This window comes from Pundamilia nyererei, unplaced genomic scaffold, assembly GCF_000239375.1.
Source record: "Pundamilia nyererei isolate P.nyererei 1_Seehausen unplaced genomic scaffold, PunNye1.0 scaffold00083, whole genome shotgun sequence".
NCBI lineage: Eukaryota > Metazoa > Chordata > Actinopteri > Cichliformes > Cichlidae > Pundamilia > Pundamilia nyererei.
Genome location: NW_005187484.1, coordinates 564,375 through 572,821, shown reverse-complemented (window position 1 = coordinate 572,821; position 8,447 = coordinate 564,375). Strand labels below are relative to the sequence as shown.

Below are 8,447 nucleotides of genomic sequence, written 5' to 3'. Positions count from 1 at the left end.
TCCAGTTCTACTGCAGCTGATTATTATTGATCTACCCCCACACCTTTCTACCTCCTGCAGTCTCAGACAGACGCAGACGCACATGGATGGACACACACACACACACACACACACACACACACACACACACATATATATATATGTACACAGAAACACACGCTCTTTCCTTTCCCTTCTTCTTCCTGACAGACTCCAGGGGAGGCCTTAGAGGGCTGCTGTACGTCAGGATGTGTGTTACAGCCACTGACAGCTCGCCAATAGTCTCTGTGCTCTACACAAATACACAACAGCTCTCAGCCCTCATGCACAGCTGAATGGCTGGATGACTGGCGGGTGGATTACTTGCTTGTCATTTATGTCTGAGACAGGATGCATGTCTGTCTGTCCAGCAACATAAATGTCTGAGTAAGTGGCAACGTAACTTACTCAGACATTTTGGTAATTTCATGACTCACCACTTCATGAAGTTGCGAGGACATTCAGTGCTGCTCCTTTATTACCACTGTTCACTGTTTCAGATTTACAAACTTTGTGACATTGTATTGTGAAACCTTTGATTGATTTTGTGCAAGTCATGGGCTTCACGCTGTTGTAATATTGATCAGTCTCACACAAGATTTGTAATCAATTGAAAAGTCAGACTGTAACATGTCTACTTTATTAGAGGTCATGGAGTGACATTGAAATAGTAACACAAGTCAACATTTCCACAGGGGTTGTGTTGGTCACAATGTCGTATTGTCATACTATTCATGAAGCTCACAGATCATAATGTGCAATATTGACACTATGGTGGAAATGACTGATTGCTTTTGTTTTCTCAATTACGTCCCACTCAGTGTAGGTTTATTACCCAATTAATAGATTTTCTTTGCTTGTTAATCGGAATGAGAACAATACAATTCAGCATGAGTGTTTTTCAAAGTGAAGACCAAATTTCCTACAAGCCACACTTTGAATATCTGAGTAATTCCTCTGAATAACAGAGAGCTTGATCTAGTTGACTGTCCAGCTTTACGTAGATCTGAATTTCTCTGTCACACAAAGCTTTTTAGTTCTAGTCTGTATTAAGGCTCATTTGCTAATGATTGTGTGATTTGTCATTAAAAAAAAGAAATGCTGAAATAACTGACTGTGGTACAGTTTCAACCCTTGCCCCCTGGAAGAATTTATAACAGATCTTAGGATATATTACATAAAAAATTCAACACAAAGTGCAACTCTACAAACAAGTAATTAGCTATCTGACATCCTGCAGCTTGGTATAATTATTAAAGTTTGCAATTACAAATCAGAATTGGTATGTATAAGGGGAATTAACCAATGCAAATTTGTCAGAATGTTATATGATGTTATAATGCCTAAAAGAACTGCTAGTGTTAGTATAGTTACTGAATAATAGTTATTCTTCAGTGACTTCAGCTCTTTAAGTGTTTTTAAACAGCAATATATACCAATCACTCATTTTACTGTAATCTGAAAAAATCACATTTTATTATTAAGACTGTACAGAACATTCTGGACACACCCGGCTGAAGGTACAGATGAAGCGCAGATGTTTGACAGATGGCAACTGCCTGCATTAAACAGACTGAAAGGAAAGCCTGAGTTTCACTGTGAGCTTTGTATCACTCAGCACTGGTGATTTTTCAGTGGGCTAAAGCAGTCAGTTAGACGAGTGATGAAACATTTCTCCCACTGAAAACGTGACATCCAGATGAACAGAATCAACTTCCTGGGATTTCCTTACTTGGATGATTGAGCACGTATCAAGACATTTTGCTTCAATTTGGCAAGGACTGCCTAAAGCTGGTACATGAGTATGAGCATACGGCATGTAAGACGGCAGACTATAGCTACCACCTGAGATCCAGTCTCAGATGCAGACAGTGTGGGATTGCTCCTAAAAGTCTACACTGAGATCATCTGTCAAGGGCCACCAAGCTAACAAAGTCCTCCAGAAGGCACAGAGTCAGCTGCTAAATGAGCAGGTGAGACTAACTAATTTCTCCATTGATCAGGTGATGTGTTCAATTGAAAGAGGAACAGATCCATCAAACACTTATATTACTCTTCAACAGGTGCTCAAATTTACCAGGAAGGGTCATTTAGCACAGAAGGAAAAGTGTAAGACCGGGCAGGATCTAGCTGTTGGGCACCAGAAACATCAGCATAGAGTAGAGAGTTTCTTTAACAACAAGCCACAGGGGTAGTGGACAAGTGGGTGAAGAATTTGTCTGACAGCAACTCACTCAGGTAGAGAAAGACATTATTCCTAAGGGGTCGAACTTTGCTCTCATGTAGAGGCAAATATGCTAGTAGAACTGATCACAGCACAGAATCAAATATAACAAATAACAACACTGTAGATGCAGATACGAATGTTAAAGTAGAGCGATGGCGACAATTGCAACTGTGGATGAAAGCTTTAGCCTGTCCCAGTTATACAAAGCCTCCAGAGTCCAATATCAGCATCAAGAAGGCACTCACATCACACCAAAACATGGGTGCGCCATGGGTTCCCCAGTATCACACATTGTTAGGGATGGGTATCGTTTAGGTTTTATCCGATACCGGTGCCAAATCGGTACTTTTGAAACGGTGCCGGTGCTCAAACGGTGCTCAAACCGGTGCTTAAAGAATGGAGAACATAAAATTGGTCCAAAAACCTCTCATGTTCAGCTGTTTTTTGTAAAAAGATAACAATGTTAGCCTTTTCTGCAGCTATGGGGCATATATGGTATCACTCTTGGCTGGAAGCAGTGCTTAAACAATGGAAAAAACACAAACTTCGTCCTAAACCTCTCATGTTTAACTGTTTTCCACTTTTTCTTTGGTCATTTTAGCCTTTTTGGCCAGGGTGAAGGGAGTATCTGCCATCAAACAAGAAGACAGCCGCATGTAGCTATGATGATGTTTGCTAGTTCACCTTACATGCATTAATGTAATAACGTGGTTAGCCTACTCAACATAAATTACACACGAACAACATTAAGCTACTCACGCAGAGAAGAACGGCTGCTGCTGCATCATCCGTCATCATTTCTGCTACACTGGCAGGGCTAGGGGCCAGGACTCTCCTCTTCGTGTTTTTGGGGGATGTTGCATAACAGGCAACCCACCCGCAGTAGATGTGCTCGGTGTGAGGTCTCGCAGCAAGCTATCAAATACGGCGCATTTCTGGGCTTTTAAAAAAAACGCTATGCGTCGCCAGGTGTTTCATCGGATTTGAGGTGTTACCTCCTTTGACAGTATCACAGTATCAGCTTAAAGCACTTGTTGCTGCTGAGTTTGCACATTTTGCTGTGAAGTACAGCCAGACTTTTGACCGCTTCGCCCTGGACATTTTTAATCGGTAGCTCTGCTGTAACAGAACGTACGTACCTGGGCCCGCCTACTATCGTCGGAAATGTAAAATGATTGGCTAGAAGTGTATCACAGCTCAGGAAAAAAAAGCACCGAAATAAAGCACCGAAATGTGCGCTGCTTTTCGGTCTGGTTACTACCGTTTATGTCAGAACCGGTGTCACCATGACACCGGACACCGGTACCCATCCCTACACATTGTGGTTAACAGTATATGGAGACAGTGGGAAAAAGGCTCTGTTACCCCACCGAGTGATCGGTTCAGGTATGTTGATGGCACCTGGGTAACAATCAAATCTATGGATTGGGTGTACCACAATTCAAGCTTCACATTAACTTATGAGCAAACACATCAAGTTCACCACAGAAGATATGAAAAATGACAGGCTAGCATTCTTGGACTGTGAAATTTCCATCAGTAATGGGGGACAAACTCAACCTGTAAGATAATGCATTGCATAAACATCAGTATTTACCGTTTAACTCTCACCATCCACTGGAACACAACTGTGTGTCATCAGGACACAAACACCATCCCCACAGACACAGCAGCCATATTAAAAAAGGCCCTGAATTCATGTAGCTAATCCAGCTAAACATTTATCAAAGCTGGGAAGGCACCTAAAGTATGCTCCAGGCAACCCAGAAGAGAATAAGGACAATTGCTGTCTAGGCAAAAACCACTGGTGATCCCTTATCTGTCAGGTGTACAGCTGAGGCACATTTAAAAAAAAAAAAAAAAACCACTGCATCTCGGTGGCTTTCAAACCCCAAAACACGCTGCGCCAAAATTTGGTCCACCTCAAGGATCGAGTCCCCTGGGACAAACAGAGTTGCCTGGAGGATGGCCGTGAATTATACATCAGGGAACCCATACAACCTCTGGGAGCTACAGAAGAGCTACCACGGTGGGCTGGGTCTCTGTGGTCTATTTAAACCTCCAGGCCAGTGGCCACTTGTTTAATAATGAGCATGTGCACATCCTGGAGGGGAAGGAACACTGGTTTAAATGAGGAGTCAGGGAGGCCATTTATGTGAAAACAGAATGACCATTCCTGAATCGAAGAAGATCTTACACCATGTTACATTGCTGTGATTGCAGCCATTCCCTAACTCTGCGAGAACAATACTCATGCCCATGGATGGTCATGACAATTTACATATTAATGATCATGAAGCTGAGCTCACAGCTAATCGTATCCATTATGCAACTGCACCATTTATGAGGCTGGGGAAACCTGCAGCCAGCTGAGGCTGAGTGATGAAATGTTTAAAATACCGAAAGCACTACGTCCTGATGAACAGAATCAACTTTCTGGGGTCAGTGTGCTAATGTTTTCCTGTTTTTCACAGCAAAATACAACCATCATTTAAACAAAAATGCAAGTTTGTTTTATTTTGGGGACTTCTTCAATGTAACAGCTACAGAAGAAATCTTCTGATAAGTGATTATCACAGAAGAATTTTACTCAATTCCTAAAGAGTATTTTGGGATATCCCACTGCATCCAGATATTCGTGTTCTGACATGCACCTAGGTCGGGTGATTTCTAGACAAGTACAAACACCATGATGTATTTTTTGCTAGACTGTGCTGCAAAGTGTAGCGTATCTTGAGGTAAGACACAGAGTAGAAAAGATAAATGATTGCTGGGCATTTTTTAAATGCTTTTACTTAAGTTATTGCTGGCTTTTAATTCCCTTTTCATCCATTTTAAAGGATTTAAATAAAGGTGATTGTTCACTTTTGTGTTATCCCTGCTTACTTTCATTAGCTTCTACGAATGACAGGATGTGTTGCTGTGATTTAGTCCAAGTGCCATTAGTGAAAGCATCTCCTCCATATCACATTTTGTCAATTCATCTGTTTTTGCTCCACTTTTTAAACAGGTTCTTTCCTATTATTTCACAAAGTCTTCTCTTTGTGAAATAATCACAAGACTGTAAGCTTTATATCTTTAAGGGATTCCTAACCCTTACCATTACCATTGCCACCATCACATCCATTAGCACCAATTCATGTCTCTTCGGGTTGCAGACTCCAGGTTTGATACTCTGTCTCTTCCCTTGTTGTTTACCAATCTTCTCTTGTAGTGGTACGTCCATCTATCCCCCCCGATGGCTTTAGTAATAGATTCTGCACAATGTTTCAATCATCCTCTCCTTCTGTCTTTTGTTCTCTCCACCAGTGACTATCTGACAGCCTGTGTTTTCTCTCTTTTATCACTCATGCACGCAGTCAGCTATAACAATCGGCAGATATAGGCTTTAGTGTGGAGCTGCACACCTTATACTCAATACATGCAGTATTTATCCCGGTAAACCTGCCTGCAGTTCATCCTCTGCTTGTTAAACTGACTGGTGTTTAGGAACACTGTGTGTAAAGGGACCCATTATGCTCATTTCTTACTGTAGCTTTTTTATTCTCGAACCACATTTGAGAAGCATGGTTCACAGTTCAAAAAAATACTATTTTACGTTACACTGGCTTGTATGTGGCCCGTCAGTATACCCGCTGTCTGACAAGAAGTTTTAGCTCCTCTTTTCTTTAAACTCAGCCTAATACCTAAACCTACTCAGTAACACTGATTTTAAAATGGGGGCATCGTGGTGATATAGTGGTAGCACTACTGCCTCAGTGCTAACCACTCTGGCACCTTCTCACAGCAAAAAGGTCCTGGGATCGAAACTACCTACTGGCTGATTGCTTTCTCTGTGGAGTTTGTATGTTCTCCCTGCATGGTAGATGGGATAGGCTCCAGCCATCCAACAACCCTGAACTGGATAAGAAGAAAAAGATAGAATCTGAAATGTTAACTTTTCAGTTCCATTTGTACGCGTGAAAAGAAATTTTGATATGCTGTTCTCACTTTGCCACAAAGGAGAAACAACCTTCGGATTCAAAGCAGTCTGAACTGCTTCCATTTAAAACCAAAGATTAAAACCTCTCACACATGTGGCCTAGCCCTAGATGACGCGCTCACTCCAGTCCTCCACCTCACCACAAGTGCCATTTATTAGCCTGCATTGAAGTCAAACTAATATTTCTAAACTGTACTAGTGAATTTTGCCCATTTTGCACACTGATGACCTTTAAAACACTGCAGTCTGTTTCTGATAGGGAAATAGATGTTAGATAAGCATAAAACCTATGAAATAAATATGTATCAATGGGAATTATTCAACTAACTTGGGTTTGGTTTTGTTTTTTAGACATTTGACTTACGAAGGTTTTCGGTTTTAAATAAAAAGCAATAGTAAGATTTCCTAAATCAATCAAACTTTATTGTAAACTAGGCAGTTTAGCATTGCTCTTTCACTGAGTTTTATGCTTGATTGCAGCCAATATTTATATTTCATTTGAAAGGTAAAAGCTTCAGTCTCAGATGAAGCAACGTTTTCATCTGTCCAGTAAGTTTAGTGTACCCTATTTTAAAAAATTTTTTTCATTTAATACAATAGCATGGAGCTGCAGATGGACTCAAATATCATAGAGCCATCCTGACGAATTGTCAGAGTTATTGATTTTAGAACACCTATTTGAGCATTTATTGACGGGTTTTAACTAAAAGTGTAAAGAGAAGCGTGACGCAATATCCCATATATATATTTCCTTAAACTTAAACGTTTTTCTGTATTTGCGTCATGATACTGGCTTACAAAAGATTTTACTCTTTCCATTCGTAATAGTTATTTCATATATTCTTTTCTTTTCTTGGCAGATATAGCCTTCCTTGCACCAACAGTGGTAAAAATTTGAACTCTTCCGTTTCCCCCTCTCCCTCATTGTGTCAGATATTCTTCCTGTTTCTTCTCCCTCAACAAACTTGTTTCTTTCTCCCAACTCTCGTCATCTTTCTCCTGAAACTGAGCTGTCTATCCCACAGCTCAGTTTCAATCCATCAACACTTCTTGCTCTTTTTTCTCTCCATCTGCACGTCGTCCATGGTCCTCGAATGATCCTACCTGTACCACCAAGTCTCTCACTATCTTTCTTTCTTTCTTGTCATCTTCCTCCCACCTTCAGCCCATCTCAGGTTCTGTCTCACAGGAAATTCATTATTAGGTTTTAAACAAAGGTGGATGGTGAGCTATTCGATTTCTTGATGGATGTTGCTCATTAGCATAACTTATGAAGACTTGCTTCCACATCAAGAGGTCTTTCCAGTTTTGCACACATGCTTCAAAATAAAAATTACCGATAACATGAAGGTGAAGCTAAACTTCCAATAATTCAATTCAATTGAATTGAATTTTATTTATATAACGCCAAATTACAACAAAAGTCGCCTCAAGGCGCTTTATATTGTACAGTAGATACAGAGAAAAACCCAACAATCAGATGACCCCCTATGAGCAAGCACTTTGGCGACAGTGAGAAGGAAAAATTCCCTTTTAACAGGAAGAAACCACCGGCAGAACCAGGCTCAGGGAGGGGCGGGGCCATCTGCTGCAACCGGTTGGGGTGATACCAGTGATGTCACAATAACCAAAGGTGCCTATTAACCAATTAATATAGGAGTCATCGTCCTTGCTAGCAGAGCTATGTAGGTTTACCTTAAATACGCATATTAGCATGTTTTGCAAAATACTATCATAAGAAAACAGCGCTGCTTGACATTGCAAACTGAATACTTCTAAATGATGGAATTTTAACATAAACTGTCATACAGCTAGTTTACAGTGTTCTAGAGGAACTTTGTAATGTAATGTTATTAGCTGACCACTGCTAAGTGCTAAGTAACAGGCTAATAAAATGTCCTAATTTTATTCACCTTTCCCGCACAGTCTGTACCAGACAACATGTAATATTTTTGAGATACTTACATTAAATTTCCCATAAATTGATCCAAAAGGTACCAACTGTACTAAGGCTGTCGAGAGGCCCACTTCACTCTCCAGGAATTAACAGAAGCAAGGCCTCAGCTGTCTGGGTCAGCATGTTCCCAGTCAGAGTGACCCTAAATTAAAGCCTTAATAAAGTTGGATCAGCTGCATCATACAGAAGGGCCAGTCTATTCATTAGTGATGGGTCGGTCGCGAACGAAATGGCTCTTAGAGCCGGATCTTTGACGTGAACTA

The 8,447-nt window shown here is 40.7% G+C and overlaps 1 protein-coding gene across 1 annotated transcript in view; it reads left to right on the top strand.

The window, feature by feature from the left end:
- The window catches only part of ecel1 (endothelin converting enzyme-like 1), a 50,454-nt gene that overhangs the window by 7,782 nt on the left and 34,225 nt on the right, over positions 1-8,447 (top strand). The window lies entirely within an intron of this gene.